At 42.0% G+C, this 20,161-nt stretch overlaps 1 long non-coding RNA gene across 1 annotated transcript in view; it reads left to right on the top strand.

Annotated features, from left to right (window-relative positions):
• The window catches only part of LOC137750000 (uncharacterized), a 308,698-nt gene extending 291,276 nt beyond the window's left edge, over window positions 1-17,422 (top strand). The window contains exon 4 of the long non-coding RNA XR_011070343.1: window positions 17,371-17,422. This is a non-coding gene — a long non-coding RNA (uncharacterized lncRNA). The remainder of the gene's footprint in view (window positions 1-17,370) is intronic.
• Window positions 17,423-20,161: the final 2,739 nt, after the last annotated feature.

Below are 20,161 nucleotides of genomic sequence, written 5' to 3'. Positions count from 1 at the left end.
GAACATGGCATATTTCTCCATCTGTTTATGTCATCTTTGATTTCTTTCATCAGCGTCTTATAGTTTTCTGAGTACAAGTCTTTCGCCTCCTTAGGCAGGTTTATTCCCAGGTATTTTATTCTTTTTATTGCAATGGTAAATGGGATTGTTTCCTTAATTTCTCTTTCTGATTTTTCGTTGTTAGTGTATAGGAATGCCAGAGATTTCTGTGCATTAATTTTGTATCCTGCAACCTTACCAAATTCATTGATTAGTTGTAGTAGTTTTCTGGTGGCATCTTTAGGATTTTCTATGTATAGTATCATGTCACTGGCAAAGAGTGACAGTTTTACTTCTTCTTTTCCAATTTGTATTCCTTTTATTTCTTTTCTTCTCTAGTTGCTGTGGCTAGGACTTCCAAAACTATGTTGAATAAGAGTGGCAAGTGTGGACATCCTTGTCTTGTCCCTGATCCTAGTGGAAATGCTTTCAGTTTTTCACCATTGAGTATGATGCTTGCTGTGGGTTTGTCATATGTGACATTTATTATGTTGAGGTAGGTTCCCTCTATGCCCATTTTCTGGAGAGTTTTTATCATAAGTGGGTGTTGAATTTTGTCAAAAGCTTTTTCTGCATCTGTTGAGATAATCATATGGTTTTTATTCCTTAATTTGTTAATGTGCTGTATCACATTGATTGATTTGCATATATTGAAGAATCCTTGCATCCCTGGGATAAATCCCACTTGATGGTGTATGATCCTTTTAATGTGCTGTTGGATTCTGTTTGCTAGTATTTTGTTCAGGATTTTTGCATCTATGTTTATCAGTGATATTGGTCTATAATTTTCTTTTTTTTATGATATCTTTTTCTGGTTTTGGTATCAGGGTAATGGTGGTTTCGTAGAATGCGTTTGGGAGTGTTTCTCCCTCTGCAAATTTTTGGAAGAGTCTGAGAAGGATCAGCGTTAGCTCTTCTCTAAATGTTTGATAGAATTCGCCTGTGAAGCCATCTGGTCTTGGAGTTTGTTTGTTGGAAGATTTTTAATTATGGTTTCAATTTCATTACTTGTGATAGGTCTGTTTATATTTTCTAATTCTTCCTGGTTCAGTCTTGGAAAATTGTACCTTTCCAAGAATTTGTCCATTTCTTCGTGGTTGTCCATTATATTGACAAATAGTTGTTTGTAGTAGTCTCTTATAATCCTTTGTATTTCTGCAGTGTCAGCTGTGATTTCTCCTTTTTCATTTCTAATTTCATTGATTTGTGTCCTCTCCCTTTTTTTCTTGATGAGTCTGGCTAAGGGTTTATCAATTTTGTTTATCTTCTCAAAGAACCAGCTTATAGTTTTATTGATCTTTGCTATTGTTTTCTTTGTTTCTATTTCATTTATTTCTGCTCTGATCTTTATGATTTCTTTCCTTCTACTGACTTTGGGTTTTCTTTGTTCTTCTTTCTCTAGTTATTTTAAGTGTAGGATTCAGTTGTTTATTTGAGATTTTTCTAGTTTCTTGAGGTGAGATTGAATTGCTATAAACTTCCTTCTTAGAACTGCTTTTGCTGCATCCCATAGGTTTTGGGTAGTTGTGTTTTTATTGTCATTTGTTTCCATGTATTTTTTAAATTTCTTCTTTGATTTCTTCAGTGATCTCTTGGTTATTTAGTAGCGCACTGTTTAGCCTCCATGTATTTGTGTTTTTTTAGTTTTTTTCCTGTAACTGATTTCCAATCTCATAGTGTTGTGGTCAGAAAAGATGCTTGAAACGATTTCAATTTTCTTAAATTTTCTGAGGCTTGATTTGTGACCCAAGATGCAATCTGTCCTGGAGAATGTTCCATGTGCACTTGAGAAGAAAGTGTATTCTGCCACTTTTGGGTGGGATGTTCTATAAATATCAATTAGATCTATCTGGTCTATTGTGTCATTTAAAGCTTGTGTTTCCATATTTATTTTATGTTTGGATGATCTGTCCATTGGTGTAAGTGGGGTGTTAAAGTCCCCTACTATTATTGTGTCACTATCAATTTCTCCTTTCATGGTTGTTAGCAGTTGCCTTATGTATTGAGGTGCTCCTATGTAGGGTGCATAAACATTTATAATTGTTATATCTTCTTCTTGGATTGATCCTTTGATCATTATGTAGTGTCCCTCCTTATCTCTTGTAACAGTCTTTATTTTAAACTCTATTTTATCTGATATGAGTATTGCTACTCCAGCTTTCTTTTGATTTCCATTTGCATGGAATATCTTTTTCTATGCCTTCACTTTCAGTCTGTATGTGTCCCTAGGTCTGAAGTGGGTCTCTTGTAGACAGCATATATATGGGTCTTGTTTTTGTATCCATTCAGCCAGTCTGTGTCTTTTGGTTGGGGCATTTAATCCATTTACATTCAAGGTTATTATCCATATGTATGTTCCTATTACCATTTTCTTAATTGTTTTGGGTTTGTTTTTGTGGGTCTTTTTCTTCTCTTGTGTTTCCTGCTTAGAGAAGTTTCTTTAGCATTTGTTGTAAAGCTGGTTTGGTGGTGCTGAATTCTCTTAGCTTTTGTTTGTCTGAAAAGCTTTTGACTTCTCCATCGAATCTGAATGAGATCCTTGCTGGGTAGAGTAATCTTGGTTGTAGGTTTTTCTCTTTCATCACTTTAAGTATATCCTGCCACTCCCTTCTGGCCTGCAGAGTTTCCACTGAAAAATTAGCTGATAACCTTATGGGGCTTCCTTTGTATGTTATTTTTAGTTTTTCCCTTGCTGCTTTTAATATGTTTTCTTTGACTTTAATTTTTGTTAGTTTGATTATATGTGTCTTGGTGTGTTTTTCCTAGGGTTTATCCTGTATGGGACTCTCTGTGCTTCCTGGACTTGGGTGACTATTTTCTTTCCCATGTTAGGGAAGTTTTCCACTATAATCTCTTCAAATATTTTCTCAGACCCTTTGTTTTTCTCTTTTTCTTCTGGGATCCCTATAATTCCATTGTTGGTGTGTTTAGTGTTGTCCCAGAGGTCTCTGAGATTGTCTTCAATTCTTTTCATTGTTTTTTCTTTATTCTGCTCCTCGGCAGTTATTTACACTATTTTGTCTTCCAGCTCAAGTATTCGTTCTTCTGCCTCCATTATTCTGTTATTGATTCCTTCTAGTGTATTTTTCATTTCAGTTATTGTGCTGTTCATCTCTGTTTGTTTGTTCTTTACTTCTTCTAGATCTTTGTTAAACATTTCTTGTATTTTCTCAATCCGTGCTTCCATTCTATTTCTGAGATTCTGAATCATCTTTACTATCATTACTCTGAATTCTTTTTCAGGTAGATTGCCTATTTCCTCTTCTTTTATTTGGTCTTGTAGGTTTTTATGTTGCTCCTTCATCTGTGACATATTTTTTTGCCGTCTCATTTTTTTTTTTTTTTTAATGAGTGGGACTGTGTTCTTGTTTTACTGGTTGTTTGGCCTGAGGCTTCCAACACTGGAGTTTGTAGGCTATTGGGTAGAGCTGGGTCTTGGTGCTGAGATGAGGAACTCTGTGAGACCTCACTCTGATGAATATTCCCTGGGGTCTGAGGTTCTCTGTTAGTCCAGTGGTTCAGACTCAGAGCTCCCACTGCAGGAGCCTCTCCCTGACCCCGGGCTCGTGAATCAAGATCCCGCAAGCCACGTGGAGTGGCCAAAAAAAAAAAAAGAGAGAAAAATAACAAAGTAAAAAATAAAATTAGACTTGGAAACTAACAGATATGTTAGAAAGAATGTAAAAATAAAAATATAGATAAATCAACAACTGGAAGGTACATCAGTACCACAACAGTAAAAAAGAGGAGGAGGGAAAGAAAAAAAAAAGTGTGTGTGTGGGGGAAGGCCTTGGCTGTGGAGAGTGGGGCCTAAGCAAGGGCAAGGTTTGGGTGGTGGGCAGGGCCAATGCTCAGGACCCACAGGGCTGGATAAGGCCCTGGGGGCTGTGGGGGGTGGGGCTTAGGCTCAAGGAACAGAGGGGCCCAGGCGTGCCCCCCACCCCAGTCTCAGAGGGCAGGGGACCTCACCTCAGAGCCTAGCAGGCTTTCTGGGCTCGAGTGGGCAGGGCAAATGCCCTCCTCTCCTCTCCTGCTCCTCAGGTCTGGGGTCTGGGAGGGCCCCTCCTGATCTCCCTGGCCTCAGGGGCACTGATCTCCCTGGCCTCAGGGGCACTGATCCTGTCTGGCCTCCACTTCTCCTCCCCCCTCAGTCCCTGTACATCCTACCAGTTCACTTTGGGGTTCCTTCCGTCTCCTTGGGGGTCAGAGTCCCCCACCAGTGGCCGGCAGGCACCCTAGTTGTGGGGAGACGCTAACTTTGTGTCTTCCCACACCGCCATCTTGACTCCTCCCCCTATTCTTTTTCCCCTTTAGTCTTAAAAATAGTTCATTTGGATGTAGAATTCTAGGCCAACAGTTATTTTCCCTCAAAATTTATAAAATATAATAAAAATATTATATATTAGTATATAATTATATACACATATTATACAATAATTTTATATAAAATAATTATAAATAAATATTCTAAAATAATTATATACAAAATAGTTTTAGATAAGTATTATAAAATATTATAAAATTATTATATTTTCCATCTCTATTTTGTAGGTGCCTTCTGGTGATTTCCCCAAATCTATCTTCCAGTTGACCAATTAACGCTACTTTCTTTTTCTGATCCTATGTTTAACCAACCACATGAGTTTTAAGTGTTTGTGATTTTTTCTTTTCATTTCTAGAAGGTCTGTTAGCTCCTTTCCAAATCTGCCTCTTCCTGTTCACACTGATCTATTCTTCGTTATACTTTCTTCTTAAACTGTAACTCTCTGGTCATTTTTTTTTTAAAATTAATTAATTTATTTATTTTTGGCTGTGTTGGGTCTTCGTTTCTGTGCGAGGGCTTTCTCTAGTTGCGGCAAGCGGGGGCCACTCTTCATTGCAGTGAGCGGGCCTCTCACTATTGCAGCCTCTCTTGTTGGGAGCACAGGCTCCAGACACGCAGGCTCAGTAGTTGTGGCTCACGGGCCTAGTTGCTCCATGGCATGTGGGATCCTCCCAGACCAGGGCTCGAACCCATGTCCCCTGCATCGGCAGGCAGATTCTCAACCACTGCGCCACCAGGGAAGCCCCTCTCTGGTCATTTTAAATATACCTGTTTCACATCCTCTTTCTTCTTCCGTTATATGCAGTTCTTGGGAGCCAAATGTCTCTAAATACAGACCTGCTCACTCTTCCTCAGTGTAGTTCATTTTCTCATATTTTGGCAATTCTGTATTGTGAATTTATATCAATCTGGGATGATTTTATTTCTGTGGGAAGTCTTCATGCTCTTGGTTATAAATTTATCCCTTTGGAGCAGTTATATATTTCTTTCTGTTGATACCGTTTAGGGGGTCCACTGACCTGCAAAGGTTTTTATGTTAAATATTTGGTTTGTAGTTCCTCTATATTTCAAATAATGTAATTTAACTTTACTCCTTTAAGAGGAATTTGCCTGAAGTTTGGATATTTTATAGGTAACTTTCTTGCCAAATGATTTGATAGACAGTAAACGTCCTTTAGCCTCCCTAGGAAGGTAGATGGAATTCATCTATATCCTCTTTAAGGATGAGGCAGTTTTTTGAATCTCTGGACTTCATACACATAGTACAGTTTTGACTCCCCACTTTTCTCAGCCCTGAACACTTATTCTCAGTCCCCTTGTAGGAATTAGAACCCAAGCCACTGGGACCTATACTCTGGGGAGGAAACCAGTGGTTCCCTATAGAGTCCTTGGTTTTCTATTCTATTTTTAATTTTTCTCAATGTTTTTGGCAGTTGAGGATTTCAATTTCTTAGTTTTGAACCCACCTCTGCATTACGTATTTTGTCATGATATTGCATGGAAAATTTCTATTTGTTTTGGCAAGGGTGGGGCTGGCTTGTATCAGCTTAGCACGCATATTACCAAAAGCCATCCCTGCCATGTTTATATTTTCATTTTCATATTGGCAGCACCACATTAATCACCAGCCAGTTGGAAAGAAAGCCTGAAGCTTTCACAAAACTTAAAACCAACCAACCAAGAAAAAATGTTCAAGTCAGTTGGTTGGTTAAAATAATGGAGTTGGTAGATTTTAGCATCCTGGGTGATATACAATGCCGTTGTTTTTGCATCAGACATTGTTCCTGAATCCAAACCTTGACTTGGATTCAGCATAATCCTGGGAGTATTACTTCTCTGAAACTCACCTTCATAATCTATGGGATGAAGATAATACCTACTTCCTGTGTTTTCAGTGAGAGTTAAAAGAGTTTGTATGTGTAAAAGTTCCCAAAGAGTACTTTTATATTTATATTAAGTTTATATTTACTTAGCAAATGTTCCATTCATCTAATTTTTTTAACTAGGGTGCCTTCCTTCTCTATCTCTACCTCTGTCTCTACCAAATCTCCATCTCTTTCCCACTGCACAGGGTGGTGGGTCCTCTTCTCTAACCAGTGCCTAGTAGCACGGGTTCTCCTGGTTGCAATAGGAAACATTGAAAAGACACATGGAAGACCCACTCCTTGCCAGTGCCCACTGCAGAGGACGCATCTTGTGTTCAACTTCACATCCTCTCAGCCTGCAGTTGGGCTTGACTGTTGCTGTGGTAACCAGCTGCCGCAGGTGTAAGTTGGCAGCACCTCTCCTCTGCTGTACCAGGTGTCCCTTGCCTTCTTCCCTGACGCTTCCCTCACTTGGGTTGCCTGCAGGAGCCATGCAGGCATCCTGACGCATGCCCCTGGGCAATCCTGGAAGCGTGAGGTCAATGGAAACGACCATTGTGGGGTAAGAGCTACCCTTTTCCATCCTAGGAAAAACAGTTCTGAGGTGTGTTCTACCTGGCTGTGCTCTGGAGGTCAGAGCTCCGGTTTCTTGCAGTGCAAAGGTTAACCAGCTTAATCTCGCAGCCAGGGATTAGCTTTGCTCCCCGCAGGTTCACTCTCTCCATATCATACTCCTGTTCTTTGGGATTACCTTACAAAATAAAATACCTGGACATAAGCCCTTGCCTCTGGCTCTGCCTTTTAGGAGAGCACAGGCTAACTCACCTGGATAAGTTCACTAAGAGACTAGATTTTCCACATGAGGAGGTGAGAACTCAACTCTATTAAAGATTTAAGTACTAAGATTTAAGTGTGAGGACGCTTGTATCAATGAGGTTGTGAAACCAAGGCCTTTTAGGTTGCAGAAATCTTTACAATTTACACCATATCCTTCCCCAAAGAGGGTATGAGATGCCTTTATAGATAAAGGACAGTTAAAAATCATTTAAATTCCAGAAGCTTACAACCAATGCCACATATAAAGCCTGGCATTTGCTATGCTGAGGGCATTGGGTGAGGCAGCTACCGAATGATTGGAACTATGTAACCAGGGAACGCTTGAGGAGAAAAGTCTTAAACAGACAATTGTGGGATGTCTCAGAAAATCATAAAAATTAAGGATGTATTTTCCCCTAAATCTCTCCTATCCTTGGGATGATAGACATGATTTCAACTCCATGGAATGACTCTAATTCCTGTCATTAGAAGGTCAATCTAAAATCCAGCCAGAGCTGACTTTTCATTCATCTCTTGCTTGCAAATAATTGGAGGAGAGATTGTATCACTTAGTTGGATGGCCAATGAGTAAGTGCTTAGGGCCTTCCCGATCACGACCCCCATAAAGAAGCTGGTTGTAATTGCCAGCGTCAGAAATGGGGCATCTGGGTGATATTTCTCCAGCAGAGAACCAGCTTCTGACTCTTTTCCTGGCTGTGCTTTTGGAGATCAGATGCCAGATGTACAATGAATATGCAAGAGAGCTAGGGCCCAGGCTGTTCCTGGAGTCTCTGACAGTCGGCCCGGCTATGGCTGATGCATGCCTTGCTCTTGAAACAGTCTGTACTTGGGGCCAAAAGTAATACCTCTCCTCTTGTTTCAGTGGCAGGTGAGTGGAATTTACCTTTGGCAAAAATATACGGAGGAAAAGTCAATCTACAAGAGCTGGAGGGGAGGAAACAAGTCAAATGCTGACCTATTTGAATAAACCCTCCATTTAGAGACCCCTGAATGGATGTAAACTTGAGCAGACTGTTTAGAAAAGGGCAAAGTGACCAGAAATAAGAACTCGGAGAGGTGAGGACAGCTCTAGGGAACAGACAACAGAGCCTCAGCATTTTGAAAACCCATGTCACTGAAAGAGAGATCACAGCACAAGGAATAGGAGTGGCATTCAAAGAAATAACAGGATGAAACAGTTCTGAGAAAAACCTACATCTGCAGATCAAAAGTACCCACCAGGCCCCAGGTGAAAAGAGTAAAAACAGATCAACACCTAGATAATAGCCTGGTGAAATTCTTGAACTCCAAGGACCAAGAAATGATCACCCACGCAGACTCCAAGAGAGGAAGCTAATGACAAAGAGTCAAAGTCAGACTTACCTTCTGCAGCATTAAATAGGAGACAACGTGGACAAATGAAGCCGGAGTTCTAAAGGGAAAAGGAGTCGTGGTACATGGGGATGCTCGTGTGTGAGTCCCAAAAGAGGCATCTTCAGATAGGCAACAACTCAGGGACACAGCCGCCCACCTCCCTGTGCTCAGAAAGCTAACGCAGATGCTACCAGCCACCCAAAGCACGCGTCATGATAAAGGAGCCACAGAGCACTGGGTTGGGCACAGAGAAAATGACAGCCAGCCTTGAAGCCATTCAAACACAGAATTAAGTTTGAATCACTGCTCTAAATATGTTTTGAAAGCTGAATGCAAATGTCATTGTGCGTTCTGGAAAGAGATGATGTTAAAAATAAGCTGCCAACATAGCAATCAATCAATCAATCAATCAATCTTTTAAAAAAAAAAAAAGCTGGGTTAAAAGTTTCAGATTGTGCCTATAAAAACCATGAGGTAGGGACATAGCGCTTATTTCCCCAGATGAAGGAGCATTCCCCATGGCTCCAGCTGATGGGGACATCGCCACTGCTTCCATTGGGTTCTCCTTGGTTAGTGGCCAAGGGTCTTTCTCTTTGCCCCCCATCCCCACATAGCGATCCCAAGTGCCTTCCCTTCTGTTGGGGGGCATTGCTGGGTCTTCCTACAAGAGTCTTGGATTGTTGCAGGCAGGGTGTCTTCTGTGGGTGGTTGAGCTTGTTTGTGTGAGTCATGTGTGTAGTGAGGGCCACTCTTCAAAGGCATTCTGGACCCCTCTATTCTGCATCTTGGACTTCTGCTAAGAAAGGTCCCACGCTCCATCTCCTTCTGCCATCTTCCTCCTATTCTCAGATACTTCTTCCCCTACCCTACCCAAGGTCCTCTTTTGTCTAGTCTCTGGAAGGGGAGAAACTGAGCTTATAAGCCATCTTCTTCCTCTGGCCCTTCAAATCTATGTTCTCCCTTTATGACTGGCTTTGGAGGATGCCCTTCTGGGTAAAAGCAAGAGAAGGGAGGGAGGATATTTACAGAGAACAAACAGGTTCACAATTTGGAACATGACCCAGTCACACTCGTTGCTATAACCTTTTATGCTGTGAAATACAACATACCCACAACACAGTGCGCAAAGATGCATAACTTAGTGGTTTTTCACAAGGCAGACACCTGTGTACCCACCACCTGGGCCAAGTGCCCAGAAGTCCCTTTTGGGTCTCTCCTATCTGCCCTCCCCCCAATCACCACCTCCTTCTCCCTAAAGGAACCACCACCCTGATTTTTACTAGGCATCACTTACTTGCTTTTCTTCACAATTTCACTACCTAAACATGCATTCTCCAACACTCTAGTTGGATCTTGTCTCCTTTCTTGAACGCTATATAACTGAAGTCATAGAGTGTGTATTTATTTGTGGGTCTGGCTTCTTTTGCTCCTTGTGATGTTGTGCAGTTCATCTATGCTGTTGCCTGTAGCTGGGGTCTGTCTGCCTGTGTAGCTTCACAGCCCTCCATTGCTGGAGAACGCCATCCTTTTGTTACCTGCTCGCTTGGCTGCTGATGGCCATTTGGGCTGTGTCCAGCGTTTAGCTATTACAGCAGTACTGCTGTGAGCACCGCTGTCCCCGCCTTGTGGTACACATGTGCCTGCGTTTCTGCTGAGTGTGTCCTAAATCAACAGCGAGGCATGCCATGCTGCTTTATCACCTTAACTTTCGCGGTGAGTTATTGATTTGGGGATGTGTATTTTAGCCCTGGCACTTGTATCCTGACGTATGAATGCTTGAGTGACATTGTTATAGGACATAAAAAGGCATTTTAAATTACAACACCAATAAATGTTGAAATAATAGTATGAGAACCATCGGACTCCCAGGAGAAACTATCGTGTATACACAGGGTGGCTGTGGGGTCCCCAGCCCTGCAGACTGGGGGTGTTGCTGTTTTCCAGCTGACATCCTTGTTCTCCAAGCAACAGCCTGCACACACACCCTTCCTGGCCCATCAGCTTTGAACTTAGGCAATTCTTGATGAAAAACTTTTTCGATTTTGTAGCTGGTATTATTTATAAGATGGTACATAAAGTGAGGCTTTATTAATATTATAAAACAGTATTTCAAGACTGAATAATTCAAAAGCATGTAAAAAGCAGATTCACCATACCACTGAATGGCTCCTTCCTCAGCCACAAATATAGCCAGCAAAAGCTTTAAAATTATTGTTTGGAAAAGACTCAATTAAATTTGGGTCTAAGGGCCATTCTGGTCCCCTGTCTCTTTTGGAGAACCTGGGGGAAAAGAGAAATGGAGGAGATTTTATTCTCTTAAATATATATTGAATACATATATATAAATAATAAAATATACATCATCTATTTATATGTAAATAAATATAAAGATAATATTGGAAGGAATATACCAAAATGCTATCAGAAGTGGTTTTTTGTGGGGGAGAGGTGGTATTATGGATAACTTTCTATTGTTTTCCTAAATTTTTGTTTTAAGTACACTGACTTTTCCAACTAGGGAAAAACTTCTAAAATATTATTTGAAACAATGAAGTCTTAAGAAGCCATATAAAAAAATGGGAGGACATAATTCAACTAGAAATACGAGGCTCCGTATTTTGCTCTACACTTTTTGCTATAACCGAGGCCAGATGGAAATCTTAAGTAATGTGTCAGCCTCATCATCTTATAGAAAGAAGAAAATCAGGCCTCTAGGAAGCACCAACTTTTATCCTAGCCATTCACTACAAACTATAACAGGAATTTTTCAGGCCAATAGATCATTTTCTCAGGGACACTGAATCGACGGTGTCTTCAAGAGCAATATTTCTTCCTCTCCCAGACACTGACTCGCAGACCCAAAGGCCATGACATTAAATTCCCATGCAGGGAAAGTGTTTTGATGGGTGTCAGTTATAAAGTAGTAAGGTTTGCTTTCTTTCTGTGTCCTGCCTTGAGTGAAAGATGGAATTGGGGAACGTGTGGGACTGATTGGCATATGGCTACGTATGGTAGGTTGTAAGATTTCATCAAAATATTTGTTGCCCCCTTTTTAACAGGTCCAACCTCACAGGGTTACATTCCATTGTAAACCCACCCCCATGTTCTGTGAGAGAATATTTCCCACCCCACTGACAGCAGGCCTGGCCATGTTCCCTGTTAAGGGCAATAGAATATGCACAAAAGTGGTTTATCTGTCTACAGCAGAGCCTTTAAAGGACACTGCAAGGTTCCATCACTGTTTCACTTCTGCAATAGGATCACTGTGTCCAGAGAGGGTCCACATCTTCCTCCTGGGGCCTGGGATGAATAAAATGAGGATCAGAGGAGCAGTTGACCCACAAAGGGCAAGTAGCCCAAGCAAGAAGGAACCCTGTGTTGTTGAAAGCCACTGAGCCCCCGAGGGCTTGTTACTACAGCAAACTAGCAAAAGCTGACTAATACCTGAGACTGCTTTTCTTCCATGTTGACCAGCCCGCTGATTGAATTCTCAGGTACTGTCTTCCTCTGGTGTTTCTTACTCCTGTGGGGGGTGAAGAAGTGGGGTGGACACCACCTAGATTTGAACCTGGGGGAACTTCTATGCCATCCACTTTGGCAATGGAAGGTACACTTTCTATGGTACTGAGAACTGTGGTCTCAGCTTAGATATCACTTCCTTGGGTAGCTTTCTCCATCCCCCTGGCAAGTATGGATTAAATGTCCATCCATCCACACTCTCCTGTATCTCCTCTATTACTGTGCATCCATCACACTACACTGTAATTGCCTGTTTACTTAGCTCTCTCCTTTTCCTATACATTGTGTGAAGGCAATGATTGTACTCTTACGGGATGAATTGTGCCTCCTCAAAGATTCATATGTTGAAATTCTAACCCCCAGTACCTCGGAATGTAATCATATTTGGCGGTAGAGTCTTTTAAAAAGTAATTAAATCAAAATGAGGTTATTAGGGTAGGCCCTACTCCAATATGATTAGAGTCCTTATTAGAAGAGGCGATTTGGACACAGACACGTATAGAAGGAAGATGATGTGAAGACACAGGGAGAAGATGACTCTTCATAAGCCAAGGAGAGAGGCTGGAGCAGATCCTTCCCTCACTGGCCTCAGAAGGAACCAATCCTGCTGACACCTTGATTTTGGGCTTCCAGCCTCCAATCTGTGAGTCAATAAATTTCTATTGTTTAAGCCACTCAGTTTATGGTACTTTGTTACGGCAGCCCTAGGAGACTAATACACATACCTTATTCACTTGCCAGTGTTGAGCACAAAGCCAGGAGGAGAATCAGCATCTGATGAATGTTTTTTGAGTAAATGAAGGAATGAGTCAGTGACCTAGAAGTGTCATCGGCTCAGTTTATACAGTTGAAATTAATCAAGTACTGATAAAACACCACTGACATTCAGAGAAATTCGACGTCGTTCCTGGGGTCCTCATGGAGAAAACTGGACCTGAAGATGCAGGATGAAACACCATTTACCGTTCCCATCTTCCAGATGTGGAGAGGGATGTCCAGTATAGCTACAATAAAAGATGAAATTCAAGCTCATGAGAGATGTAGAAACAAAATGAGATTGGAGGGAAAATATGAAATGGCTGAGGAAAGACTCAAGCCTTGAAAGGCATTTCAGCAAAAAGAGAAGTAGTGGAAAAAGAGAAATCCAAGGCACAGGATAAAAGCATGTTCCAGAAACAGAACACAACCTGTTTGGTTGGATCATGTCCGGAGCCATGGGGGAGAAGGTCATAACAGGACAATATTTGGGAGGGCCTTGAACGCTGATCTGGAAACATTTCTGAATCTGTATTTCTGCATTTATCTCTTACAAAGACTGGAAATATGACTATTAGCTCTTCCTCCACCCCGCCCCTCCCCACCTTCCCCGAAGAAGCATCCTTTGGTTTAATTATTCATTGCAAAAGCTGTTTTCTTCTCTTCTCCATTTTTTGCTATAATTTTCAATAGGAAATTTATGCATGGTCAATTAGCCCTCCAAGAACACGCTCAACTCTGACGGATGGGCCAAGCTTTTGTTAAGACACTGCTCAGTACGTGTGTATATGTTTGTGTCAGTGTAGAGACTGGCAATTAGTCCGGAAAACGAATCACCTCCATCAAACAAAGACAGCCAGAAATTCTCTCACGCACATTCAGATCTGGTAAATCACTTGACAATCACAGGGCTTTCAGGGACATGGTGGTCAAACAAATCTCTCTCTTCAGCCAAGGTGGCCCCTGGGGTCATCTTTTTCACGTGCTGGTGATCCCACACAGGTCTGTGTAGCTTGGTACCATACCTCAAGCACAGCCCTTGGACTTGGAAGCACCAACCCCTCTCCTTACCTGCCCTTGACCTTGTTCCAAGGTTGTTGCCAGCTGTCTGCTCCTCAGCAGGGTAAGCATATCGGAAACCTAAGATGAGCAGAGATTGGGAAGGAGATGGGGTATAGAGATAATTAGAGCTGGTCAGATCCTAAAGGGGAAGGGAATTTTAAATTTTAATCTAGATATTAATATTTGGTTTAAATTTTATCTTACTTTAAATTTTTATCTAAATATTAATTTATATCCCACACTGATGCCGAAATGATGTGGGGCAACCAAGATTTGGTGATGCAAATGAGGTCTCTCATTGCATAGGCTCTCCATGTGGCCCAGGTTTTCCCAGCCATGTTCATTAATAACCAGAGCAAGTGAGTATAAAGGAAATGGCCAGTGAGGAAGCCATAGGTTCGTGGAAGTCCCCACCAGGACCCTCTGTTAGCTTTTGGGCTGGACATGCTCTCCATGTATCTCAGAGGTACTGCTCTGGAATGTGACACTAGCTGTGAAATCAGCATCCTTGCCCAGGGCTGCGTTGCCAACAAGATGCTTGGCGTTTCCCCATAAGTGTTTGCTTTGAGCCTTTCCCCATCAGAGCTGAACCTAGAGAAAGATAAAGCAGAAAATGTCTTAGACCCTGGCCTTTGAGATACTCATCCAGATTGTTCTACCAGGAGTGTCAAAACTTGAGTTCAAACCCTAAAGCTGCCAGTACTAGAATTTTGACCTGAACCTTTCTGAAAGGAAGGGAGAGAGTGGGGTTTGGAGGTATCCAGTCTCTAACATCCTGTGATGAGAGATTTAGCTAAGAAACCTCTGAAGCTTACACATCAGTATCCAAGGAAAGTGATATTCTGTCCATGCCCCCTCCCCTCCCACCACCAAGCTGTACGTCTACTTTTGGGTCTTCCTTTCCCCTTCGAAGATGTTGTAAATATTCATTTCCCCTCTTTCACCAGAGTCCCTTATCTGGGGTGGGGAGGGAGCACATAGTTTACATCTGCCAAGGCCCCACCTCTCTTGCTCCGGGAGTCCAGGGCTGCCATCTTGGATGGTCCCACCTTCCAGTTGGTTGGTTCCCAGAAGACTTGGCCTTTGCCTGGATGAACAGCCCAACCACATGTCCCAGGGCTGAGCACCTGAAGCCATCTCAACTACGGATGGCGGGGGAGCCTTGGCAAAGCACTTGTCTCCGGCCCCAGTTCTTTTTCATCTTTATGCTCCTGTGAATTTAAAGGGAAATGAGAACCAGATACTTCTGATGACTCATCAGAAAACACTTAACTCATCAGAAGACTGTCTAGGGGAAAGTGTTTGAGAGCCTGCAAACCTTTTTTAAGACCCTTTGTTCGGGAAGTAAAAATTGCAATGTTTTCCAGAAACCTGGGTTTCATATCATATCCTTTATTCATCTTTGTACCATCTGCCCCTGCACCTCTGAATCTGGAACCTCCATTTAGCTGGACCAACTGTATCTGAAATAATCAGGATAATTTATCATATTTGTGTCATTCTCCACTGTTTTCCATGATATCAGCTATCCCATTGGATTCTTATGAAAACGTGGTGAGGGAGGCAGGGTAAGGACAATTATATTTGCCATTGGAAGCATCAAAGGGGTTAAATGGTCAAATCTGCTTGTAATTCACACAGCTTAGAACAGACCCCAGGCTCCTAATTCCAAGACCAGTGGTTCTCAAACTTGAGCCTTGAATCAAAGTCCCCCTGGACTGGAAGCCTGGTTAAAGTAGAAGTTGCTGGGCCCCCCACACCAGGATAGGTTTGGAGGGGGTCTTGAGAATTTACATTTCTAAGAAATTCCCAGATGAGGTTGATGCTGATGGTCTTGGGATCGCATTTGACGCCACTGACTGAAAGGTACCCCCAGGGGACGCCATTGGATCCTCCGTGAATGTGTTGAGTTGCCTTCCTCAGTATCATCCAAGCTAACAGAAGAAAAAGGAGTCTTCTTTCACCAAAGCAGAATGTCACATATTTGCAAAGACTGGTCGGCAACAAGAGACCATTTTTTCTGCCTGGGACTTGTCGCCTACTGCCAGCAAAACCTCCCCAACTCAGCGTCGCACTGTTTCCTTCGCTCTGCTTCCCCCACTAGGGCTTTCTTAACCTGTTTGTTTTGTCTCCTAACATCTAATGACATTTTCCTGCTATTACGTATGACACCTTGGAGGTAATGGGACTGAATATCACTCATAATTCTTAGTTTGCTCTCAATGACTATTGCGTTCCTTAATGTTATCTCCATATGCGGAATCCCCACTGGGGCAATATTGCCTTTTTGGCATCGTCAGTTAATTTGTTCATTTCCATGTACCTTATTGAAAGCTCTCCGAGTCTTAATTAGTCCTCTTTAGCTGCTTTTCCCCGCAGCCCCGTGTCACAGAACCAAAGGCACCGAAGCACGGTGAGGAACAGGCCTAATTAACAGGCCCATGACTGAAACAGAAAGGACGGAATCTGCAGGAGACGGAGATGATTCATGTACAAAATAGGGGGAGCTGATGCAGTGGCAGGGGAGGTGGGCATAGTCCGGAAGAGCAGTTAGGATTTGTTGTCAAAGATATTTTGTTGTTTAGGACTGCCGGGCATCCTCTTTCCTTCCAGAAACTTCCTCTCACCCTCCCCACCCCCAATTCCAAATGGCTCTGGAGGGGCTGTCGATCGCAGAGCCGTGATTCCATCCTCTGCTGAAGTGTGGGTTCTTGACAAGGTCTGGCTGTTTGGAGGGCTCCATCCTTCTGGCCATGGTTCTAGTTGGGTCAGTCAGAGCTCCTTCCCAGGATTTTTCTGCTGCATGTAGTTGGAAGGACTGCCTTTAGCCTTTGGGATCATGAGGTTGGAAGGACTGCCTTTAGCCTTTGGGATCATGAGGTTGGAAGGGTGTGACTCTGGCAGCCAGGAGTCATCTTCCCCACAGCATGGAAGGAGCCCATACGTAGCAAAAGAGTGAGGCCAAACTCTAGAAAGAAGAGGCAGGAGGTAGAGAGAGGTCAGAAGGCCCCCAAAGCCGGAGTTTGAGCCCGGCATTTTGACGCCAGTGCTACTTTCACCCTCATAAGTACATCAGACAAGAACTTCCTTGTGTTGATCACATGCAAATAAGGCTTCAGCATACTCCTGTGACCAGCTTTGCCTGCCTCCCATCAGCCCAGTTACTGTCATGGGGACCTGACTTTGAGTTGGTCCCAACCAGGGCAAGGAAGTAGAAATGAAGACACTTTTGTCTCCTACTCCAAGGAACAAAGGGTGCTTCCACCGCATTTGATCCTACAAGACCAGTTTCCTGGGGCCTGTTCCCGTATATACTAGGATGTGGGCCTGTTCCCGTATATACTAGGATGTGAGCCATAGATTGTGACGTCCCTTGGCTGCTGTGGAGTGCAGGGCTGGCCACCTACTTGGGGGACACCCCTGCATAGTCACTGTGAACCCTGTTCCTGCTCTGAACCAGCCGCAGTCCCTTTACCTTGACTCATTCCACAGGAAATATTTATGGAGCACCTGTTATGTGTTTGACACATCTGGGGATAGAATAGACGTGCTTCCTGCCTCAGAGACCTCACGGTCCAGCAAATGAAGATGGTTTCTCTTGTCTTCTCTCCATAGGTCAATGCACGTACTCAACGTCCAGACCACAGACCCTTGGTGGCCCTAAAAGGTAAGGCACAGAGCTTCCCATCCCCAATACTCCTCACGGTAAAATCTAATTTAGCTTTTGTCTCCCAAAGAGGAGATTCACACTGGAGTTGGGTGTGGAGTAGGGGATTCATAGAGCCCTTTTGACTCCGAGATTCCAGGATTCTAAGATACTGTTTTCATTAGGACACAAAACCACCTCCATTCACAGATACACAAGGAATTCTATTACTTCCTGTATTTTTTTTTTTTTTTTTTTTTTTACTTTTGTAAAATATCCTTGTTAGGCACCCTGGAGATTTTTGCTTTGTCTTGTTTTGTTTTGTGGAGTTGTATTTAAAATTTCTTCTTGATTAGAAAAATAAGGCATATTCATTATAGATCATTCAGAAAATAGAAACATTACAAGAAACAAAAGAAATTTAACCCATAGTCTTGGTGCCCAGAGATAACTAGTTTTGGCATTTTGCTATATCATATGTGTACACTGATGTATTTTTATGAAATGAATATCATATTTTATATAAAATTTGGGGTCCTGCTTTCCTTATTTTACCTTGAGTAAGTTTTTCCCTACCTCAACTATTTTTTTAGGTTGTATGACATTGCATCACAAGAACGTATTAATTTACTTAACAAGTCCCATATTGTTGGACATTTAGGTTGTTTCTATTATTTGCTATTATTACTAGTACTGTAATGAACATCTTTGAGCACAGGTACCTCCCCTCGAAATAGTTTCTTAATGATGGAATTGCCGATCAAATAACATAAACGTTTTCAGACTTTCAAAACACACTTTCAAAGTAGTACAGTATAATGAAAATTATACTAATTGTATAAATTTCCTATTGCTCTTATAATAAATTACTACAAACCATGGCTTAAAACAGCACGATTCCCATTTTACAGTTCAGTAGGAGGGTGAGAAGTTCAAAATGGGCCTCACTGGGCTAAAATCAAGGTGTCAACAGGGCTGTATTCTTCCCAGAAGGTTCAGGGGAGAATCCATTTCCTTGCCCTTTGCAGCTTTTGGATGCCACCTGCATCCTTTGGCTCATAGCCGCTTCCTCCATCATCAAAACCAGCAATGGTGGGTTGAGTCCTTGTCCCATGTCATCACTCTGACCTTCTCTTCTGCCTCCCTCTTCTACATCTAAGGGCCCTTGTGATTATATTGAGCCCACCCAAATAATCCAGGATAACCTTCTTATTTTAAGGTCAGTTTATTAGCAACCGAATTCCCTCTTCAACCTTGATTCACTCATGCGATGTACCTTAACATATCCACAGGCTCTGAGATTAGGAAATGGACCTCTGTAGGGGGCATTATTCTGCCTCCCATACTTATTTAGACCACAATAAGTGGTAGATAAGACACCTATATCATTGCATTCTCTTCTGCATTAGGCATTTATACATTTTTTTTTTTTTTTTGCCGTGCCATGAGGCTTGCAGGATCTTAGTTCCCCTACAAGGGATCGAATCCAGGCCCCTGGTAGTTAAAGCACCAGGTCCTAACCACTGGACTGCCAGGGAATTCTCAGGCATTTATACATTTTTAATCTTTGCCAAATTAGTGGGTGAAAAACAGGTTCTACTAGTTGTTATTATTATAACTGACAGTTTTTCACCATTTATATTTTTTCTGTCTAGAACACACCTGTTCTCTTCTATTATTTTATCTGTCTTTCCCACCTTTACTTTTTAAATGAGATCTAGCAAAAGCCACCTTAAGGGTGTCTGAGAATAATCCATGACCCAAACCTAAGAGACTAAATACCTGTCACCTCATTTACTTGGCAAGAGGCTCGTCTCAAATCCCAAAGTCCTCCCCTTTCCAGCCCCCAGCTTCTCCCAATCCCCCATTCAACCTCCTGGAAAGACTAGCAGATGTCCTTTAGGAAGCCTGACTCCTGATAATATGTTAACACATAATATAACACAGGCTTATTCAGGGAACCAGTGGACTCAACCCAAGTGCCACGTAGAAAAACCCTTGGAACAATGCTGGGACCACCTTTTTGGAACCTTCCAGACCTGATTAGAGAAAATCCATTATTGAAAAACCATCATCTCTGCTATAATCTGAATGTGTCTCCCCAAAATTCATAGGTTGAAATCCTAACTCCCAAAGGTGATGGATGGTATTAGTAGGTGGGGCTTAAGTCATGAGGGTGGAACTCTTGTGAATGGGATTAGTGTCCTTATAAAAGAGGATCCAGAGAGCTGCCTAGTTCCTTCCACCATGTGATGTTGCAAGAAATCTATGACCCAGAAGAGGGCCCTCACCCGACCATGCTCCACCCTGATCTTGTGCTTCCAGGCTCCAGAAGTATGAGAAATAGATTTCTGTTGTTTATAAACCACCCATTCTTTTTTTTTTAATTGAAGTATAGTTGATTTATAATGTTGTGTTAGTTTTAGGTGTAGAGCAAAATGATTCAGATATATATATATGTATGTATATATACACACACTCACATACACACACACACACACACATACACATACATATATATTCTTTTTCAGACTCTTTTTCTTATAGGTTATCACAAAATAGTAAGTATAGTTCCCTGTGCTATACAGTAGGTCCTTGTTGGTTATCTATTTTATACATAGTAGTGGGTATATGTTAATCCAAATTCCTAATTTCCCCCCTCCCACCCCCTTTTCCCTTGGTAACCATTAGTTTGTTTTCTATGTCTGTGGGTCTATTTCTGTTTTGTACATAAGTTCAGCTGTATCTTTTTTTTTCTTA

The sequence above is a fragment of the Eschrichtius robustus genome, chromosome 16, assembly GCF_028021215.1.
Source record: "Eschrichtius robustus isolate mEscRob2 chromosome 16, mEscRob2.pri, whole genome shotgun sequence".
Lineage (NCBI taxonomy): Eukaryota > Metazoa > Chordata > Mammalia > Artiodactyla > Eschrichtiidae > Eschrichtius > Eschrichtius robustus.
Note: the sequence above shows the minus strand (reverse complement) of the source record. Positions and strands in the feature narration are given on the sequence as shown.